A 23,932-nucleotide genomic window follows, 5' to 3' on the forward strand; every position below is an offset into this window, starting at 1 on the left:
CATTCTTCTTTGCAATATGATTTTTCAGTTTCTCCCATCAAAATGTGGAGTATGTTACTCCACCTTTGAATATGGCCTTGGTCACATAACTTTCTTGAGCTAATGGGACACTGGCAAATGTGTCAATAGAACCTTGAAAAGCACTCTAAATTGGAGCTTGCACTCCATTGTTGCTTCTTGGATTCCTGTAACTACCACTATTCAAAAAGACAAGACTAGCCTATTGAAGGATGACAGACCAGGTTGAACAGAGATGAACCATCCCAGCTGAGCCCCGCCCCCAATAAACTTGCCAACTATCAGACAAGTGAGTGAGGCAATCTTAGACCATTCAGCCCAAACTGAACCATCCAGAGCTGGCTATCACCCAGATAATCCACAGAAACCTGAAAAATTATAAAGGTTTACTGTTTTAAGCCACTGAGTTTTGGAATAGTGTATTGTAAAGCAAAAGCTAATAATTCCCAGGGAGATACTTTGGGATGATGTCAATGTGTTATTACAAATATGACTTTTACTAACTAGGTTTATGATTCTTGCCTTCACTAAATATTACTACAAAGATTGCAAAATGGTATTGCTGCATTTTTCATGGATGAATATAAGGATGGGGGATTCTATATCTTCAAAAGATATATGTCTACTATGAGATGTGATCAAACAATACAGTGAATGTTTAAATAAAAAATATTACAGTAAAAGACACATTGCCATAAATCCCCCTCAAAATACTCCCTCTCACTTTGAACTCGCTTAGCCCATCATTCTTGCCACTTTCTGAAGCAGTTCTGGAAGGCTCCTTAAGTGAGTATCTTTAGTTGCGCTGTTGTGGCTGCCTTGATGCCCTGAATTGATTCAAAATGTTTTCCTTTCATGATTATTTTGACTTTGGGGAAGAGCCATAAGTCACATGGTGTCAGATCCGATGAATAAGGGTGGATGAGGACACACCATAATGTTTTTATTTGACAGAAATCGTTGTAACAGAAATGATGTGTGATAGACCGTTTTGTCATGATGGAGGATGAAGTAAAGACATAAAAAAGAACTTCTAGAACTGCTTCAGAAAGTGGCAAAAATGGTTTGGGGGTTGCCAGAGGGTAAGGGGGGTGGGGGGTGGGAGATGAGGGTAAGGGGGATCGAATATATGGTGATGGAAGGAGAACTGACTCTGGGTGATGAACACACAATGGGATTTATAGATGTAATACAGAATTGTACACCTGAAATCTATGTAATTTTACTAACAATTGTCACCCCAATAAATTTAATAAAATTAAATTAAAAAAAAAAAGAAAGTGGCAAAAATGATGAGATAAGCATGTACGAAGTGAGGGGGATTAATGGCAATGTGTCTTTTACTGTAATAAATTTTTTATTTAAACGTTCACTGTATTTTGTGATCACACCTTGTAAGTGGCTGTGCCAGCATTCGAACCCAAATCTTTTACCCATTGTCTATAGCTTTTCTCAATTTGCCACACAGAGGTAAGTAACCTGATCGCAGAGCTGGAACTCACAAGAGGAAACAATAGAGAGAACTTGCAGCATGTTCTTGCTGTTATGAGTGGCACCCTGTGTCCTCACACGTACATAGGAACACATGTGTAGATGCTCCATAATTGATAATGGGAAGGGGAGAAAGGATAGACAATGTAGGAGGAGATATTAACTATAGTTATCATATCAATTAGGATGATAATTGATGCATGAAAAGATATAAGGATAACACATCTGTAGAAATTGCCTTTCATAAGTATCATCAAGAATCTCATTGACATACTAGATTATAATTAATAATATATGTTTGTACAACATGGCTCTTAATATTTTTGAAGTAGCTATTATGTCCTCCTCCAGTTTTGCCAAATAAAATAAGAAGAGTGAACTAAAACGGTAAGTGACACCATGAGAGGAGAAAAATACTCTTATTTCACTCCCTCTTACAAGTAGGAAAACTGAGAATGAAGAAAGTCAAGGGCCAAAATTAATCAGGAGCCAGCAGTGAATAAATGGCAAATCAGGGACTTAAATCCAGTAATCCCAGTTTCCTAGAGGAGTCCCTCCAATATGGCAGTGGGGTATAGGTCCCAAGTTTTCAGATTCTAATAATATCTGAGTATTAAGTCTGTGCTTTGTGCCAAGCACTGTTCCAAAATCTTTACATATATTTTAACTCATTTAGTACCATGATGTTTCTGCTATACTACACAATACTTAGAAATGACTGTCCATTAACTTTACCTTGTATTTCAAGCATTTGGGTACTTCAGGGTGTGTGTGTGTGTGTGTGTGTGTGTGTGTGTGTGTGTGTGTGTGTGTGTGTGTGTTAAAGGCCATACCCTCCTGACTGAAAAAGGAATTGAAAGATTCACTTTTTACTTTACCTCTTCCTAAAAAAAAATTAAGAGCACAAGGAAACGTTTTGCGTTCCCAGTTCTCTTATAGTGCGTTCACTGGTTGCAGTCGTCGCCAACCAGAACACTGAGATCCCGATAGGGTGTATGAACTGCAGCGGACAAGAGGCCAAACTCTTGTATGTCCTTTCGGCTTCAGAGAGCCGAAACCTCAAGTTCCCTGCAGCATCTCTCCACTGGAGAGCTCACAGCGTGGGTGCAGTAGCCCGAGCTTTCCCCGAGGGCAGTCCCGTACCCCCAAGCATCCCTGCAAGAGGCTCGCTGGTGCACTGGGCTAACACGGTGTATGCAAACTGGCTTTCGCACCGTGGAACCACTGGGCGGCCAGGGGTCGCGGGGCGCTCTCGGGGGAGAAGAGCCAACCCCACAGTTGCTCTTCGGGGCCGTGCCTGCCAAGTATCGCGGGACTTGTGCACATCGCTCGCTCGAGCCGCGGCTCCAGGAGCAGCTAGAGCGCGCTTGGTGCGCACCGCCCCAGCCTGGGGAGGAGCAGGAGCGGGGAGGGAGGGAGGAGGGCTGGGGGTGCTGGTTACGTAAATGATACCAGCCCTGTGAGAGGCCTCCAGGCTGGGGCTACGAGAGAGGGAGGGACCGCGCGAGGAGGAGGGGCTGGGAGGGAGCGGGCTGGGGTGGGAGGGGGGCGGGGGCTGGGGACGAAGTGACCAGGCGGCGGCAGCGGCTCTGCTGAGGTGACAATGTGCTAGGAGCCCTCGTTCAGTCTCCGGCGCCTCCTCGGCCTCGGCGCCTGTTCCCTCCGCGCTCACGGAGTCTCCCGCTCGCTGCTGCGCTATGAGGGCGCCTCTCTGGGGCTGGCCCAGGCCAGAGCCGGCTCGCTCTGCTCCCGCGGAAGTGTGAAGAGAGAGGCGCGGGAGGGAGCCGGGCTGCGCGTGGCGCTCGCGGACCGGTGCGGGTTCCAGGTGAGAGCGGGCTCCGCGCGCAAGGCACTCGGCGCGGCCGGCCAGCGCCTGCCGGGCTGGGGCAGAGGCTGAATTCCGTGCGTGGACCGCTGTTCCCTCTTCGCGGGATCCTTGGCCAGGATAGCAGGTCTCCGTCCCTCTCTTGCTCCCCTTCTCTTCCTCGTAATTTTCTGGGGCGAGTCCTCTCTGGGCGGCCAGTGTGCAGGGGTGGGCGCCGCAAAGTCCTGCAGCGAGTGGCAGGGTGCAGAGCCCAGCACCCCGGGATGGTCCCGGGGCAGGGGCGCCGGCCGACACAGCGAGGCGGCCTCCCGGGCGCTTGGATCGCCCTCGTCCGCCGCTGCAGGTGCGGAGGGAGGATCGCGAGGCGCGGAACTTTGTGCCGCCGCCTGCCCTCTAACCTGCTTTCTCCGCTACCTCGCTGGGCTGGGGGGCACTGGCCACCCTTCGCGCCTTGGTGACGCCTGGAGGTGGGGCAGCTCGGCCTTTTCATCCCGGCAACTTTCTCCCACCAGCTGCAGGCGATCGAGGGCTGCGGTGCACGGGCGCTTCTGCACGGCCCGGCACCGGGGATGTTCTGGTCTTGCGTGTCTTCCTCGACGGTTGCCTTTCTCTTTCTGCCTCCATTTGCCTCTCTCTTTGAGTGCCCCTTTGCCCCATACTCTCACTCTCACTGTATGTCTCTCTATGACTCAGTTTCTTTCTCTCTGTGCCTCCCCCCAACCCCCCACGCCCTTCAGGTCTGTTTCTCTTACATTCTCTTTCTCCCAGTCTTTCTTGGGATATCTCTATGTCCCGGTTATTCTATCTCTTACTCTTGTCTCTCTGTCTTGTCTCTCCGTATTTTCTTCCTTTCTGCCTCTCGTTACCTATCTCTTTCTCCCTCCTTCATCCCTCCTGCCTCGTCCTCCCGAACACACCAACTCCCAAATCCAGAAGCGACCTGGCGGGGGGAGCACGCCCAGGCCCATCTTCTGGGCACCCCCAGGTACAGAAACCTCCCTGCTGGGAGCCAGAGGGGTTGTGGGGATGGAGGCAACTTGCCCTTGTCTGGGCTGTGGTGTCGAGGGGCTCAATGTGGGGCGCAAGGGCTAGCCTCCCTTCCCAGGGTCCGAGGGCGCTGCTGCCAACCCGAGCGCAAGGAGGCTGCTGGTTTGGACAGCGAAAGCTGCGGGCGCCCCTTCCCCTTACCCCGTTCTTTGGGTACAATCAGTTGAATTTCTAGGTGTTGAGTCTACATCTTCAGCCTTTACAGGCAGCCACAGGAGAAGATACTGTGGGCAGACAAACACAGAAGCTTAGGGATCCAGGCAAAACTAATCTCGAAAGGAGCTTTCGTGAGGCAAAGGTGTTACTAGCAGAGAGGCGCATTGGGGACTGCCAGCTTTAAACTGCCATAGCACTCAATCCTTGAGTGGTTTCCTTGGGGGAGATCGCGGTCACTCCTCCCAGAAACGTAGCGTAGGGATTTTATTGCCAAGGCTAAGGACACTTGGCTGTCCCAGCCCCTTCAAATTTCGTGTTTCTTTGGGGGCCCCAGATCTTTGGCTTTATATGAAGGATGCCTTTGCTCAAAATTGCTACCCCTCTCGTGTGTGTGTGTGTGTGTGTGTGTGTGTGTGTGTGTGTGTGTGTGTTTGCATTCATGCCCTCTAGTGTTAAACCTGCTGGTTTGAGAATATTGCAAAGTAAGGGCAACCTTTTGGTGACTTACTTTGGACCTCTCACCTTCCCAGATCATTCTTCTTGCGTTAGCCCATCCGTTCCTTTCCTTATCTTGACTTTTGCATTGCATTACTAACCTTTCTTTTTCTCTGATCTCTACAAACTCCTCCTCTCCTGCAGAATTAGAACCTTAATATTGAAACACTGTTTTGAGTGAGTTCAGAGATGGATAAATTTGGAGAATTTTCATAGGCGAAGGCTGGCTTTGAATTTAAGAAACATGCATTTCTCTGCACTATTTGCCACAAACCAGGATTTCACATCTCTTCCTTATGTCGCTGCCCACCTTCAGTTCCATTGAGAATTTTCCCTAGCTTCTTCTGCTTGTTTAAAAAAATGCTTTTAACTTACCATTTCTGTGATGTTCATTCCAGGGCTTATGAGGCACTGTGTCTCAGATAAGGTTTGAGAAGGAAGAAAAGAAAGCGTTTCCAAAGGAAGTACAGTGTTGCTGGTGTACATTTAATTCTGGATTCCAGAGTCCAGAATGGGACATGAGTGTGCCTCAGATATGTAGACCGTAGCTCAATGTGGAAAAAAAAAATGCTTAATAAAAACTTTTAATTGATTAATATGCAGCTAATTATAAACTTTGAAATCACCCAGCTATGCATGTAGGCCTATATATACAAGAAGTTGAATTCTGCCTTCCTTTTTTTTCTGTTTCATTTAGTCTTTTATAGATGGAAATAGAGGACTAGTAGAACAGATTTGAAATGAGTCCTATGTGTCTTTTTAGCTCATTCACTGCTTGAATTTACCCCTCTCTACAAGTCTTTGACTTGGCTGATGTTCTTTAACAGTCACTGTAGATTTGAATAAATGAGTTTAGAGGCTCTGATGGGTGATATCTCTCAACCTTCCTGACTGAGAGTAAACTGGGACATGACATCATTTGTGGGTGAATATTTTTGTGTGATTTTTAAGAAGTGAAAAGTTCTCTCTTTTAATAAAAGAACAGATGTATCAGCTTAAAATATTTGGGGGCTATAAATTGATCTGCAAACTGAGTCACCTTAAATAATTTATAGGTTTCCTTATTGCTTCAAATATATTTGAAAGGTGTGATAGTACATTTGTATGAAAATTTGCCAAAGTACTTGGGAATGTAATAACTCCTGGTAAAAGGAAGTAGGAGGAATCCTACTTCCTGGGATGCAATACTGCTTTTCTGATGATTTGGTAGTCACCTCTTAAAAGGGTTGGAGATTAACCATGAGTATCTTTGAGGATTACGTTTAAGGCAATTTTGCTTTAACAAATATTACTTACAAATCACCTGATACTCTACCCATATTTTTATATTTAAAAATGGTAAAGACAAAGTGAAGGTGAAATTCTGAGATTGATTGAGATGTTCTGATACCTTACCGATAAGAATATTGAGACACATTTAACTTTTTAACTTAATTTACATTAATTTCAGGTTAAACAGTTAAGTCAGAAGTTAAATGCTTCCATTTTGCCAACCTGATTTTTAAAAGTGGCAGTTGTAACAGGAACATTTCCATGTAATAGAGATTGTGCAGCTTTTTAAAACTTTGGCATTTTAGGAAGAGGATGAAAGAACAAGCAAATTAGTGTTTTTATTCTTTCTGGTTGGGCAAATGAAGAGAATATTGGTGTTCCTGAATAACAAGAAATGTAAATGTCTGAGAATAAAGTATTAATACAGTCTGACCATGTGAAATAATACTACATGTCTCTGATAAGCGTTCATTGTGTTTTAAGAAAATGAACAATTCTTACAGTTTTGTTCTTTAACTAATTTACCTTATTAGGCATCATATTCTCAAGTGGTACCTCTTGCAATAAACAACAAATTTTGACTAGTTTAATATTATACATCACCTTCTTGGCTTTGTGTCACTATTAGTAGTAGGAACAGAAAGCCATCTTAAATTAAAAAGATCTAACAGGATCCTACTTTGAAGTTTGAGTGCCTATTGCCTAGGTATTAAAAATTGAACTGGGCTTTTGTTCTAAATCCTTCCTTTTACTCTTGTTATCAGAATAAACACATGTGAAACATCAAACCAAGAATTAAGTATATATGCTCATATTGACTCTGACAATCTATTAGATGACATTTCTAATATCATGTCCTCCCCCTTACACATACACTAAGTATATATTTAAACACATAAATCACATTTAAAAATCTGACACTGCTTTAATAAACCATTTATCATTTTAATAGATTAGACCTCATTTACAATTTCTACCTTAAAGTATTATACATTGTTTAAAGACTTCTGCTATTCAACTACAGGCATACATGTTTTTGAGAGTCCAGCTTTCCATTGTGAAATTTAATACTTAGAGAATTTAAAGAAATTTGACAAAATGAATACATACATTAATTCAATTGTAGTTGGTCATCCATTTGGAGCATTATAAACAATCATCTTTGGGAACAACATGTAAATCAAACAAATTTTATTTACAGTGTTACCTGGGTTTTCAAACTTAATCCGTTCCAGAAGACCGTTCGAGTTCTGAAACGTTCGAAAACCGAGGCACAGTTTCCCCATAGAAAGTAATACAAAATGGATTAATCTGTTCCAGACCTTTAAAATCAACCCCTAAAACTGCAAATTTAGCATTAATTTTACTATCTAACGATACCATAGAGCCATAAAATTTATGGTGTTTGTAAACTGAAATGTTGGTCAACGGAGACATTTGAAAACCAAGGTACCACTGTATTTGATACTTATTTGTCCTTGATTCAGATTTAGACCTATGTGTATGTTTTCAATGGAGTATATTTATAATATCATATTTAACTGGTCTTAGTTTCATTACCAAGAAATAAAGATGGTAAAGACATCTGTGTGATTAACGTATGACCGAATGTCCCTTGTAAATGCATTGGCTAAAATTCATTTTTAGCTATGAACTTTCCAATTTTATTTTCTTAGTGTTTCTTAGAAGTTATTAGGCTGAAATTCGTAGTTTTTAAAAGTTACTACCACAGATTACTAAGAGATTGCTAGGGCCTAACATTTAAAATGTAAGTTGAAGTAGGGAGAAATGCCTTTCCTGTAACGGCCCAACCTCACTCAAATGTCCACGTGATTATTGTAGTCCTTATGAACTCTCAGTTTCTCTCCTGTTGTTTACCGTAATATATTCATTCAACATGTGCAATAAACTTAAAGCAAGATGCAAAATATCAGTTTTTAAAAATTGTTCCATATTAATGGTTAACCATCCCGACATAACTTGAGAGGGGTGTAGGGAAAGTAGTGACTGTTCTGTCACAGATATGAACATGTTTGTGGTCATATTTTTGTTATGTGAGAAAATTAAACATACTGTCCTTATTAAATATTCAGACTTCTTTTGTATTTTCTTAGAAGTGCTTATTGCTAAGATAGGTGGGAGCTGTCCGAGAGACATCATATCAGGGTTTCAACATGATGTGGAATTCATTGGGACTCTGTTTGATACATTAAATGATTTTGAATGTTACTTACGTCTTGTTTAAGCTCTTGTAGAACATTATAAAAAAGAGTGTGATGAAACTGTTGGTTGGCACTTTAGTGAACATAATACATGTGCTGAGTAGCCACTGTAAACAGAAAGAAGAACTTGAAGCACAGGCTACATGTTCAAAATCATCCAAATTATACTTCAGAGATACGTAGTAGTAAATGTCAACTTAGCCACTGGCCTAATATTAACTGCCTTGATATTATAAACACAACACTTCTTTTTTGTTAAAAAATGGATTTTGACATATGGGGAGAATTGTCTTATAAACCAGAAGCATAAGAACTGACTTAATTTCCTTTTGAGATTTTTACTATATAATTAATTTCAGAGGGAGAGGATTTATATGACTATCAAGGCCCCTATGCAATACGACCATTTGTCTAATGAAAGAAAAATGGGACAAAATACTTGAAAACAAATATATGTGATGGTATAGACATTTCAGTTTATTTATGAGAGTTAAAAATGGTTAATATAGTTATAAATTGATAAAATGACTAAATTTATTGGATATTTACTTTGTACTTGTACTGTGGGTAAATAAACATCTAATAGGTCTTATCATATTTTATCATTTTATCCTCATAACCTTATGTGTAGTAAGTAGTGTTACTATCCCCACTGTATAAATGAGGACTCACTTGCTCAAAATTAAGCTGCTAATATGTAGGAGGGCAAAGGATCACATCAGCTCTTTATGTCTCTGAAGCCAATACTCTAATAGTTCTCAGCCTGACATTTTTACTGACTAATAAATTTCTTTGAAAAATGGGTGTCAACTTCCACGTGAACATTTTCTTTTGCACCGTGAGAATGATTTACAAAGTCTACTTATATCACCATCATTTTATAAAAGTGTGGACATTTTAACACCAACTAAGATGGCAGAACTGAATAACAAAATACAGTGCTTACCATAAAATAAATTTAGCTTTTTATGTATTTTTCTACACTGCAGTTATTTTTCTCGTTTAACAAAGACTGATGAAAGTTTCATCACAGTTCGGTAATTTATTTCACCACGTTTTGTAAACTGTGCTTGGGAACCCTTCTTGGTCTGAACCACTATAATACACTGCCTACCCCATGGACCCCATGCATCTACATATCAGAGGCCAGCATGGTCATTATATTCAAGACTGAAGAAGACATAGCCCATAAAGCTCTTCCATTCTCTTTCCGGTTGCAAGTCAGGACAATACATTTGGACCTAGGAAAGATGCTAACAATTGCTCCAGCCTCAGTTTACTGTTTTAGCATTTGTTGACATTTTAGGGAATTGGAAGTGACTTGTTCCTTTGTGGTAGTTATCCACAAATCACTGTAACTAAAATGATGCCCATCGGTGTCCTAGGACAAGGAATGAGTACTGGGTGAAAAACAAGGCACATGTCTCAACTTATTCCTCCGTCCTTCCCCCTAACCAGCGATCTCAACCTTTAGAGATCAGTTACGCCTATCTTATTTCTTTTTTGTGTCTTGGTGAGGACAAAGAAATTTTGCTTTAGGTAAAAGAAAATTCAAAGCTAAAGTTGTAACTGCTTTTGTAAACTGACTGATGCTATTAATCCCAAGTTGTTTTGGATAGTGACTCTTGTGGCCATTGAAGAGGAAAAGAAGGCTGGTGGGTTGTGTGAGGTGTAGCTAAATTGACCTAAGACCTTGTGGCATGTCATTGCTGACAAACCAGTTTGTCAATTGAAATTACCTACAGAGGTTTTTTTTTATGTTTGTTTGTTTATTTTAATAATAGGTCGTGAGGTCCTACTGATTCTCATTTGCCTGGGATGGATCCACAGAATCTCTTTATAAACGTTCCCAAGCATCTGATACACTTTCACTACATCAATTTTCAGATATACTCATTCATTTTTATTTATTTAACAAATGTAGAGGTTACTATGTTCAGGACACCATTTAAAGTGCATTATTACAGATAATTGATTCATTTAACCCTAAGGACTCCCAAAAGTAGGTTTTATTAGTACCTCCACTTTACAGATGAGGACATTGAGACACAGAAAGGTTAAGTAAGTTGTCCAGAGTAATCTGATAAGTGGCAGGGCAAGGACTATGCTAATTAGATAGAATGATTAATAAAATGACCTGCTTTAGGTCACAAAGCTCCAGGTAGCAGAATTGAAGTGGGAACCCTGATTTCTATATCTTGTTTCCTTTTTGAGGAAGTTTTGCCTTTAAAAGTGAATGAAGAAAACCTGAGCAACAAACTCAGACCTCTAGAGATGAAAACAAAAATGTTTACCTTTTAGAAGTCACGGCACTGGATTAAGAAAGAATGTTAATTATGAAGGGAACAACAAACATGGAAAAATCAGAGGGATTTTCTTCAAGTAGATTGACTGTTGTTTCTACTTACATGCAGACCCCCCCCCCAAAGAAAACAAACAAACAAAAAACATAACAAAAAATTAACATGTAATAATGTAGACAGGGAGAAAAAAATTAAATCTATAACTAAATAAGATTTCTATATATAAACTTTAATTCATAACTAAGATCTACATATGTACCTAACCTAATAAGAAATACCTTATTTTTCTGTAACACTGTTGATAAATTCTTTATATTAGGAAATATTCATATTTATGAAAGGATTGGGGAAATCCTATTGAAATTTCTATAATTTCTATTTTTTTCTCAAGTATGTTTTTTTGCAACCTTTTATATGATGGAATATCTATACTAGTTTGTAATCACTGGTAATCTGTAAAGATGCATTGATCTTCGATAAGGTACATTTTATCCTTACTTCTGGCCTTTGGTATATTTTCATCATCTTTCTGTTACTTAAGATTTTTGTTTAATGTAATAAGACAGTGTTTTAATACGACTTTTTCTGTAGCCTTTTTAAAAAAATAAATATTATTTCAGAGTGACTGGTATTTGATTAGATTATGTAAATTATTTGAACTAGATGCCCTCGGTAATGAGTCACTCCACCTGTCTGGTTTTTAAAAAAAAAAATGAAAATGTGCACTTAAAAACAGTTCTGTTTTCAGATTCTGTCATCAAGGGAGGGCTTATGGGACTACTGACTAGCCTAGTTTCAAAACAGTACAGTCTATTCTCATAGCAAATGCCACCTTTTTCTGAATCCTCAAGTCTGATATTTCTTTGATTTTCTTGATAGTTCAGTCTCAAATATATCATTTGTCTTAAAAAATATTAGAAGCTAGCCTGTCTCTGATCATGATTCAGATTTTACCCATATCCTATAGATTGTCAGTGCACCTCTGTATTTTCTTCATAAGTAAACACTTTGTTGATCATTTCCTATTTCCTGATACACTTTTTCTTCTCCCTTATCTTTCCTTCCTCCTCCTTCCTTTCTTCCTTTTTCATGGTGCTGTCTACTTTAAATCATCTATCTTCTATGGCTTAATAAATCCTCATGTAGCAAAGCTGGACTATCTATTAGTTGTTTTGATTCTGTAAAAAAATAAATAAAAAGGGTTTCTGTTTGTTTCATCATTTAGTCTCTGAATAGGTAAGAGACAGATGTTCTAGCTCTTGCATCTGGGTCATTTAACAGGAGGCTGGGGTTGCTAAATTCGCATCTCATTACCTTTGTCTACTTTTAGAATTGTGTGCTTGGACCCTGTGGTCAGTTGGCAGTTGGCTGGCCCATGGCTCCAAGCGAATGCTGTGTTATTTGAGGAGATGCCAATTTCAGTTGCCAGGAAGTGCTTACATTCCTTGGTCAGATTTTCCTTATTAAACATCCAATATGTGTTTCATTATTAACTCAGGATTATTGACTTCATGTCAAAAATTAATTGTAGTACTCTGGCTAGATTGTGAACCATTTTTATAATTTATTTTCTGTGTCTCCCACTCCCTGACTTTGGGATAGTATTTTTCCTATTTGGTAAACCTACAGCAGACATTTTGTCACAGATTTTTAAAGAGTTTTATTGTTGTGCACTAAGTTGAGATGAATTGTAGGTAATTGGATGGTGCAGCTGAATTAACACATTGAATTGCCATTTATGAGACACTTCATTTGCTGTAGCAGACAACAATAGGCCCATTTTGTTTCTACAATGCACAAGTTCTTATTATTTATATAAAATTCTAATTCAAGTGAGATAACATGTATGCATCATTTCCGTTCCTTTTGTAAGGAAAAATAACCTCCACAAATATATTTGCAACTATCTCATTAAATAATTTTGAGCTTCAATAATGTTTTTGAGAATGTTAATGAGGTGTCTCATTCCCCACAAAAAGGACAGAGTATAAGGAATTTCAGAAGCATGAAATCAGTAGTACTACTTTTACCCTGTGTATCTTAAGATATGTGCAGATGTGCAGTTTTGCATTTATTTCAATAGAAAGCCTTGTTTGAATCTTTCTGAACAGCATTATTGCTATCATGACATCGTGGAGATATGCGACTCGGTGCTAATTGTTTGTTCTTGGGTTTTCTTCATTTTAGATGTTTTAAGCTTAGCTTCTCTCTATGTTGGTAGAATTGCTTTTAAACAGACGCGTATCCAATTTAAGAGGAAGTATTGAGACATATCTTTATCTAAACTCTCTCCTGAAACCTTATTAATTTAAACATTAAGTTAAAGGTTTAAAAATATATCAAGTTGTTACAAAGAGTATGGACTGAAGCCAGGCTGAGGAAACTGCTTAAGATATGGGAACGTGTCCTGAAGTTGAGGAGGAAGACATTTTGCCATTGACAAGCCCCAAAGGCTTGAAGCTCAATAATTCCAAGAAACATAGAAGTGAGACACTGGGGCTGAAAGAAATGATTGCATCAACATGTATACAGGGAATAGCAAGGCTTCTAGTCACTAGTTCTATGCAAACATCCCAATATCAAGTTGTTCTCATTATCCTTCGTGCCATCCCCCGTAACACACACTAATGAAATTGTGGACTGCTAAGGAACAATAGGGCAACTAGGGATGCATCTTAGAACCATGGAATAAAGTCCCTTTTATTGTAGCACTTAGGATCTTTAAGCCTAATGATCAGCTTTTGCTTACCCTGAACCAATGTCTTCTAATCAACAAGATCCACTCAAGTCCAGAGGGCTCCGCATTTTCTAGTCCTTCATTCTTAAATATAGAACAGTATCCAAGGGTCACCAGACAGTTAGGAAATAATTTAAGGAAAACAAATTAACAAAAGTCTACAACATGAAAAACAGAGACTGAGATCAAAGAAAACCAATAATAATGAAATGACCTTGCAGTGAACAGATCATTAAAAAATCATAAGAGACAAAAAAACATTAGATTCAAGAGAATGTTGCCTGCATAACACAAGAATGTAATATGGAAAAGACACAATACATAAACTGGAATCTTTAATTTGAAAATTAAAGGTTTTCAAATCAGTAGTTTAAGGGAAACTTTGCAATTTCAAGTAGAGAAAATCTCTCAACAGTGCAAACAAACAAAAAGATGAGTCACTGTGAATCTCCCTGAAGTGTGACTTCCTGCTAATCAGAGCTCTTTAAGAAAACAACAACAAAAATATAGTTAGGACTAATATTAAAGAATTAATAGACTACTTCTCAAATTTCTGAAGGAAGATGATTTGCAACTCAAAATTCCATAGATGCACAAAATGTCAGTTAAGTGCAAGGGTCGAATGAAGACATTTTTCAGACCTATAAGGACTATAGATATTTTCCTCAAATGTAACCTTTCTTACAAATTTACTTGAGTTCGAACCCCAACAAAGTATAATTAAGAGAATGAAAAAGACATGGCATGATATCGACAAAGTAGTCCTAGAAGACAATTCACATTGCTTCAATCTGGTGTAGGATTAGTGTGAAAAAATGGAGGATTTTGCCTGGCGGGAGGCTCTTGGACCAAAATGAGACATTATGCATTTAAGTTTACGAAATATTTCAAAAGACAAACATATTGCAAAAAATGTAAAAATTCCAAGAAACACAAAAGCATATACAAGAAGGAAAGTGATTAGAGGACTTTAGTTGGCCCTGAAATGAACAATATTTTTATATTAGTTAAATATAAATAGTATTTACTGATTTTCAACTTTTATAATAGTATCAGTCTTTAGATAAAATGTGGAAGATCATCATGACTATGGAATAGAATACAAATATTTTCAACTATGACAATGTCACAGTAAACATTACAGATAGTAAAGGTTGAGAGTTAGGTTTGCGGATTAGAAAAATCAGGAAAAGATAGGAATGAGAAGATTAGCATTTTACAAAATGGGGTCATGAGATAGTGTCTATAGTTTACACAAGAAATAGCAGTTATCATATGTTCCTTAAAGGTACAAAGATAACTAAGAGGAGTAACAATGACTATATTAAGAGGAAGAGTACAGAAGTGGGGAGTGTGGTGAGTGAAGGAACTTAGATAATGTCTAAAATGCTTGGGATCCGTTTGTTTGGTCAAAGTATGCTGTAATTCAATTTTTAAAAAAATAGTTGATTTTAGTGGGTTGCACTCTCCAGATTTCCACAGATTCCAACTACTCTCTGTTGAATCACCCTTGTCCATAAAGACATTTGAATTAAAACTTCTATTGCAGAGCTAATCAACAATTAAAGGTGGTGCCCTCTGTGAAGAACTGGCTGGTGTTGGGGGAGGGGACTGTACCATATAAAGAAACAAATACTTGGAACTTTTGCCCATAAACATAGTAGCAGTCATCCCACACAGTATTTTAAAGATCATGGGGCTAAGAGGAAAGATTTGGATTCTAGTCCTGGCAAAGCCATTAATTAATTCTGTAGTATGTCATTTAAGTTCTCTGGATCTTAGTTTTCTCGTCTTTAAAATGAAGCTACTGGTATAAAAACGACCTGGTATCACTCTATATTCCAGTGTTTATATTACAGAGATATGCCTCTTATTTTCTTTGAGGATGAAATGACCTGTAACTTTTTTAAGTATAATAGGTCTCAAGACTGATTCAGGTTTTTTTATTTTTATTTTTAAATTATAACTGACATGCAATATTGTGTTAGTTTCAGGTATACAACATAGTGATTACACATTTATATACATTATGAAGTGATCACCATAAGTCTGGTAACCATCTGACACCATAAATAGTTATTGCAATATTATTGATTATATTCCCTATGCTGTACACTAAATCCCCATGAATATTTCATAAGTGGAAGTTTGTAATTCTTAAAATTCCCTTTTCGGCCCTTCTCCCCACTGCCATCCCATCTGGCAGCCATCAGTTTGTTTTCTGTGTCTATGAGTTTGTTTCTGTTTTGTTTGTTCATTTTTTTTTTTCAGTTTTTATTTTTAGATTCTACATGTAAGTGAAATCCTATGGTATTTTACTTGTATAATCTCTTTATTAGACTTTGTTAATTGCCTTTTTATCAATGGTCTTTGTTCTTTAAGTTTATCTCTTTACCTTTTGTCTAACTCAATTAACCACTTAAATCAGAATCAGGAATCTTTAGTCTTATTAATCTGTACTAATCACTTCCCAAATAGGGTTGTTTTGATAGAATTTTTTTCATTATTTAAGGCCTTGTTCTCTCTCTCTCTCTCTCTGTCTCTCTCTCTCTCTCTTTCTCTGTCTCTACTTTCCTTCCTTCCATCTTTCCTTCCTCCCTCCCTCCCTCCCTTCCTTCATTCCTTCCGTACTTCCTTCTTTTGTTTCTTTCTTTGCAAAGCATTACCAGATGATTCTTTAAAAGATCCAATCTTCATTCCATCTCTGTTTTCCTTAACATATTAAACAATAAATGTAAATGCTAAACAATAATTTTAAACAACATTTTTTTAATGGTTTCCAGATAGAGATGGCAAATTTTATAGGCTTCTGTGTTATTAAATTACACAAGTTACTGTGATTACCTTATGTGTCCGTAGATACACAGAAGAATTGAAAGATGAAGGAAGGCCATTTCAATATTAGACAGATGTGTGGATATAGCTGTCTTAGATTGGCAGCTGCTCTTGAAGTTACTGCTTCTTACTGTTCAGGCTAACACTTTAATTTTATAGCTAATCAGAACTAGTTGCTTTAAAGATGCTAGTTACTCCAAATGAATACAGATGGGGTCCCACAAGAAATTTCTCACCTGCTTGTTGTTGGAAGAATTTTGTGTGTGTGTGTGTGTGTGTGTATGCTTTAGCATCTTCTAACAATTCAGCAAACCAAAAGAAAATTGTAGGAGAGAGGGAGAGAAGAGGAGAGAGGGAGAGATAGAGAGAGAAGTGGGGTAGTTTCCCAGTTTTCCACCATAGCTTGGGCTGTATATAACACACAGCTGTTGTGGAAGATTGGGAATGAAAATTACTTTAATTGATATGTTAAAATATAGTATTTTTATGATATTGAATGATAGGGAATTCTGAAATGAGAAAAAATAGCAATAAGATGTTTTTAAAGCTGTAACTATCTCCTTTCTACTGAAAGGTTGCAATTACCATCTCTTGGGTCACCTATTTTACCATTTTTTGAGTGATCTGTTTTTGGAAAGTGACTCTGGTTCAGTGAGAGCTGTTTTGTCCTGTTAGCTTACCTGGTTTAATGAATAGGGGTCCATTATATTTCCTTTTAAGGTGAAGTTCTTGGCAATTAATTAGAACCTTTATTGTATGAACTAACTCTTGATTCTAAGATAAGAAAAATGCCAGGACTCAAGATTGAAGGAGGCAATGAAACATGGTTCTGTTAAAGACACAAATTTAAGACTGGTGCCTACATAAATGCACTTCAGAAATTCTGACTCATCCAGTTACTAGCAGAATCACAAAGCACAGTTACATAGCCTCTATGGAATTTAGTTACCTCATCTTTATAATGGGAGTAGTAATAATAATAATACGTAACACTAATACAACCCAAGTCTGTAATTGGGCATGAGAGTCTCTTAAGTGCTTTACGTAATAATTACCTCATTAAATTCTCACAATACTAAAAGCTAGATGCTTATTTTTATCCACCTAATAATTGTAACTACTCAATGGGTTATCATGAGGGTAGAGGTGACAGTGCATGAAGTGTACTGATTATTGTGCTTGGCACTTAGGAAGGACTTTACATATGTTAACTATTCTTAACGCATCTGCTCTTCCAGGGTCCTCTACTGGCATTTAGTTTGATGTGTGCCTCGTAAATCTGGCCTGCTTAACCAATTTCTGAAATAACATTCTCAGACGAGTTAATGTAAGGCATAACTGCAAAATCAGATCCCAGGAGACAATAAATAAATACTAGGAGTCAAAGGTAGGATTGAAGCCAAGGAAAATAGGAACACAGTAAAACCGTATTAGTGAAATATTTAGAAATCTTATTTAAGAGAGAAGAAAAGGTAAATGTATGAAGGCAAAGGTATATCATGATAAGTACGTTATCATACTATTGTGCAAATTGTATACAGTGCTTAACACTGAAATGCCACTTTGCAGGAAGTGATCTAGCTTGGAAAAAGCTAGAAAAACCTTTAACATTATTTGGAAAATTCCAATGTCACTGCTGATTTTTGTTAAGTGTTCTTGGTTGAGTTGAGTAGTCATCTTCCATTTTCCCCTCAGTTTTTTGATCAGCATGGATCATGTTATTTTTTTCTTGGCCAATCCTTAGGAAATTGAAAAATGAGTGCTTTTTCTTGTATGTGAATATGAAATATATAAAACATTTAAAAACATATTGCCAATCTCAGCCTTAGTCCCTGAATGAAAAATATGAAACATTGTTTTTTGTTCAGAGACACAGACTTTATTTTCAGTATGTGATGTCTCATTCTTCTTAATAACTTTTATAAATGTTTAATTGGAGATTTCTATTTTTTTATTTAGAAAAATAATTTGAAATAAATCATAATTGATTTCTCATTTAGAAATATTTGAATTCCAATTTTATTTTCTTATTATATGAGGAAAGTATATTGTTTTGACCATTGATTGTTTATCAGTTTCTTCACAATAATTTGTACAAATGATAATTATACATAAATTAGTAAACTGCTCATGGGATTCTAATGGTGCGTCATGCTGTTTTTGATGTATTTCTGAATCATTTCCAGACTGCTGAACTGTACCAAGACTAATTGTTTAATATAACCTACAACGCCTTCAACTCCAAAAACGTGTTCAGTAGAATAATCATTTTTTTAAAAAAATGATGGACTAATTTAATGTCATGTTTTGTGAGCGTTTATTACATAAGAAGTGGTTGTACAGGTTATTAAATAATGTATGTTTTATCTGTGTTTAAAAATTCTTTTTGTATTACAAGTAATGAAGTTCTTTAAATAACCCTTTACTATGTCTTTTCTATTGTGATTTAAACAATTTTCTAGTGGTGCCTAAAATAATGTTGGGTCCTCAGCTTTCATTTGCTAAGTATTCATGTTGACTCTCATCCTGAAATTGTGTGCCACTTGAATATATTTTAAAAGTGATTAAAAAGAAAACTGTGTTATAAGAAATTCTTTACAAGGTTGAATTTCTACATGAGAAATATTTAAATTCAAGCAATAACTCTCGCTGTGTCTGTGAACCATGTATGAGGTTAACCATTTCCAACCAAGGTTACACGAAGTCACAGCCAGACGATTGATTTTCTTGTGTTGTTGCATCTATCTGCCAAAATATTGCACCACCTGTAATTACTTTATAGTGTGATAGTCCACTGATAATTAAACATGTAAGCTTACGTTGTGAACAGTTTTCATTTTATTTAACAAAAGCTTTGGAAGTTTGTAACTCACAAAAATTATGCACCATCATTACAAATATAAAACCAAGATATAGAAAAATTTAGCAATATGATTGATTTAGCAATATATTTTAAATTAACACTAAATCAGGTGTATAGTGTTTTCTGTCATAGGGCAGGGCTGAGGTCTATTATAAGCGCGCGCGTGCGCACGCCCACACTCGTGTGTGTGTGTGTGTGTGTGTGTGTGTGTGTGTGTGTGTTTCCCAGAGGGCTTCTACTACTGAAAGTTGATTTTTCATTTGTATGGGTTTCATGGGTACTTTTCAATGTAGACCTCCATGATCTTGTGCCTGGGCACCCTCAAGCTAAAGATGTTACCAATGTCATATGATAATTCAGATTTATTCCTTTCAGTTGTTTTATTAACTATAGAGTTTGTTTTGAATTTTTGTTGGACCAAAATACGTTTTGGTCCAACTTTTTTTTTTAAGTTTTCTATCTAAAACCTTATTTTTAGTATAGCATTTTGTCAGGTTTAACTCAGTAGTGTTGAGTTTTTAGCCAACCTTTAAACCTTTCATACACCCTTATTACTCCTCCGTATAGTAACACACCCTCAAACTCCCATGTTTAGTCATTTTTTTAACTAATGGTATTTTATGTTCATCTATTTTGTAAAATCATTTATGTATTTAGTACTTGCAATGGGAATTTTTATGTGATTTTAATCAAGTTGTATTATATGCATCTGTATTTCATTATAATTCTCTAAATACTGATGTACTTTTAATTGGCCAAAGGGCTACATCTCATAATAACTTGCTATATAAAATTGTGGGTCAATAAAATGTTGCCACATTTTAATACAGAAGTGCACTTCGTTGGTACATGAAATGATTCCTGCTTAAGCAGCCAGCATACTTAATTAATAAATCTGGCCAGTGGTTTGGGGATCTACTTAGTTTAAGGCACTATGTAAATACAAGATCAGGCACCTCCAAAATTTCATTAAGAGGCACTAACAAATGGGTTTTCAGCAGTGGGTTCATGTTCACCTCCTGCAGTTACTGAGCGCTTTTGCAATTGTAAAACCCTGGAGATCCACTAGGCAAAATCCTCTTTCCTGTGTGTCTTGCAGTTCTGCTTGCTATCTGTCAAGTCTCTGCCTTACTGAATTCTCATACTATTAAAAATTGACTTTCTTATTCCTGCTTCTGAGGATTATTTTGTCATTCAGAGATGAAAAACATCTGCAAAATAGAGCTACATATTTCCATAAGGCCAAGCTGTGCTATCAACAAAGGGCTTCATATACCATAAACGAATATAAACAACATCTTTCTGTATGAACAATATTACAGATTTATGAATCATGAGCACATTACTACATATTGTTATCTTGTAGAATTTTTACTCTTCTGCTCCTTGTTTTTCAACAAATGTGTTCATACTATGTTATTCATGACTGTGTGTCTTGGGAAAATGTGTTCCTCATTTGTTCATTCACCACTGGGCGGGGGCTTCAAGGACAGTGAGGGGCTTTAGTATCTAGAATTCTGATCTGATGATATGCTTGGCTATTTGCCATGCAAATCGTTCAGAGGACTTAAGAATTCTGATGTCACACACCATGTATCAGTCTCAGGGATAAAATTCACAGTGCAGCTCAATTTCAAACTTTTTCACACATCACTTTCTCAATCCATGTTCTCAACTTCTGTTTATTAGAAATGTCATGAACTTTTCCCTTTTTGCTGACACCCGTATACAGAGCTCCCTCTGCAAGGCCAAAAATGTGCTTATTGGAGTGGCATAACATCAACACCACCACCACCAAAACGGAAGGAAGGCAAAGAAAGGAGCTTATATCCCCAGATGGATGTGGTGTCGTGGTTGGGCTGTTCTTCCTCCCTTCAAGTACCTGCGGTCCCGTGGCATGTTGTGTCTTGGACTGCTTCACTGACCTTGCGCTTCCAGGGCTGTTAAAGCTGAGTAGGGCAGAGATTTCCTTTTTCTTCCAGCAAGTCTCAGGAGTCAGATCTAGTCACTGGCATTTATTCTCGGAGCCTTAGTCATGTTTCCCCTTGAAATGGAACTAAGCAGGGAGTTGTCCCATTTATTGGTGCCCACGAAGCATTTGGTGTAAGGTATGTATAGTTTTGTCCCTATAGTTTAATGAATGCTTTCATCTACCTAAATTGTAGATGTATATCTACATGTATCTGTCTTTTGTAGATTATGAAATCCAAGAAGGTAATCTAACACAGCTCTTTTTGTGCTGTACCTAGCAAAATGCCCTACACAATTAAGCCCTTACTGTATGCGTTTCATTAGATTGCACATGTCCAGATAGGTCCCCTGCACCTTCCAAAGCAGTAGATGCTCCTTTGGAAAATGATGCCGGCCAAAAAGGATCTAACGTTCCCAGTAGGATAGTTGAATATGTCTTCCCCCTGTGCTATATTAATGTCTTCCTTGTGACTTTCTTCCTCTCAAATTCCATTGTCAGCTATTCGAAGATTGTGCACTTTATATACCTCTCGTCAAACTCACTGGATAGTTGAAATGGCAGTGTCTTCTTGGTTTTCATCGGAATGGCTCAAGAGTCCTGCCGCCTCTGTCATTTATAAGAATTTGTCTGGAACTCCTTTCCTTTGCAGGGACATGAGTCACAGAGATAAAGATTGAAAAGGAACTTGAGGAAAGATCCTGTCACCCCACCTGTCCTCAGTCATTGTGCCTAGTCCAAACCCAACACTGACATGTTTCTCTAAAAACAACCCAAAACAGTGTAGTCCATTACATACTCCACATTGCCAATAGGGGGACCTCTGTAAATGTAGTTCAGAGCATGTGACTCTTGGGTGTAAAAACCTTTGGAAGCTCTCCAGTTTAAATTTCAGATTCTTTAGCATATCTTTCAAGACCCTTTCTAGAAAGATATCCCACATGACCTCTGCAGCCTCATAGCTCATCTTTTGCTCCCATCTCATATGTTTTCATATATGTCTGTGATTCTGTTTCTTTGCTCACACTGCTTTTCAGCCTTGGATTACCATCAAGAGTCAGCTCAAATGGTAGCTCTTTTTAAAGGATTTCCCCAAATCTCCAAGACAGAATTACACTGTTTTTTTTTCTTGTTTTTTTCCTGTTTCTCTGGCACTTCGTTCCTATGGCTGTTGCTAACTTACCCTATGTTATCACCACGGTTAATTGTGTTCTCACCTGTCTCCCGTTCCAAATCGTAAGCTTTTTCACAATGGAGGCATCACCTTTTTCATTGTTCCCCTGAGGCCTATTAAAGCCCACAATATAGCTAGTCATGCAATAATTGTCTTGAAAAAGTATTAAACATCAGTTCAGTAGGATAAAGGGCTATGAATTTGATGATGTTCTTTTGAATGGATCTTTGTGATACTCCTGGTATCTTTTTCTGGAATACGGTAGGGCTATAAGAATATTAGTGTAATCTATTCCAAAGATAATCACCACAGATTCATCAAAATTGTGTGTTCAACAGAGTCCATAAAAATCATTTAATTTTAGCTATTAACCAGTCTGTTTCAACATTTCTGGAGAATGGACATTCAACTTCCTGAATTGTTCCTTTGGCCCTTTCTTTGGGCAGCCCATTCTATTTTGGCATTCCTCACAGTAAGAAAGCTTTATCTCATGCTGAGCTTAAATTTGATTCCTTGTAACTTTTCTCATTGGTCTTATTGATCTTAGTTCTGCTTTTGGGGAACACAGAAAAAAAAATTTAAATTGCGTTTTACCTTGACAGTTTTTCACATAGGAACAGTATTCAGGTTTCTGCTATGTGTTCTATATTATGGGGTGAATGACCCCCAAATGCACTGTGTGTGTGTGTGTGTGTGTGTGTGTGTGTGTGTGAGTGTGCGTGTGTGTTTATGTATGTGTGCGTGTGTGTGTGAGTGTGCGTGTGTGTTTATGTATGTGTGCATGGCATATGCATATGTTATATGTGTATATGTATATACATATATATGTGTGTGTGTATATATATATATATATGTAACATCTGTGTTAGTACACATATCAGCACTAGCCAGAAAACCATTGGAAGTAATTTTAGTTGGAAATGAGATAACTTGCAGCGATCGAGGTAAATATAGAGACAAAAATAGAGATTGCAATACAAACAATTCACATTCTGCTCTGTGTGTGTGTGTGTGTGTGTGTGTGTGTGTGTGTGTGTGTGTGTGTGATTTCAGATGTATAAATAAATAGAAGATGTCAGGTTGTTGTATCATACTTCTAGATTTTAGACTCTAGAATTCTTACATTTTTCTGGTTATCTTCTTGCTATGCAAGATATTGTTCTGAAACTTAGTGACTTAAAACAGCAATTATTATAATCTCTCATAGCTCTGTGGGTTCACAGGGATCAGCTTGGATATCCTCACTTGGTAACTACATGCAGTTGTCATCAGCTGGTGACCGGGGCTGGAGTGATCTAAAGGCTGGATGAACTGGATGTCCAGTATGGTTTCTTCACTCACATGTCTGATGCCTCAGTGCTCCTCCACCTGGCCTCTTTCTTCAGCAGAGTAGCCTGCACTTTTTACATGGCAGCTGAGGACTCCAAGAAGATGCTAGGCCAGTTAACAGCTATTCCTGGAACTGGTACAGTATTGCTTGCACATATTCTCTTGGTCGGATGAATCCCAGGGCCTGCTCAGATTC

General features: G+C 37.9%; 1 protein-coding gene across 6 annotated transcripts in view; it reads left to right on the forward strand.

Moving 5' to 3' along the window:
- The first annotated feature begins 3,042 nt into the window (after positions 1–3,042).
- The window catches only part of GALNT13 (polypeptide N-acetylgalactosaminyltransferase 13), a 459,656-nt gene continuing 438,766 nt past the window's right edge, over positions 3,043–23,932 (forward strand). For 2 of the 6 annotated variants that reach the window (XM_074336497.1, XM_074336501.1), the window contains exon 1: positions 3,053–3,334. The gene's annotated coding sequence lies outside the window, so the exon portion shown is untranslated. Of the gene's footprint in view, positions 3,462–23,932 lie in introns of all 6 variants that reach the window. The other 4 variants (XM_074336508.1, XM_074336499.1, XM_074336503.1 and 1 more) reach the window with 4 other exon arrangements.

This window comes from Rhinolophus sinicus, linkage group LG01 (assembly GCF_036562045.2).
Source record: "Rhinolophus sinicus isolate RSC01 linkage group LG01, ASM3656204v1, whole genome shotgun sequence".
NCBI lineage: Eukaryota > Metazoa > Chordata > Mammalia > Chiroptera > Rhinolophidae > Rhinolophus > Rhinolophus sinicus.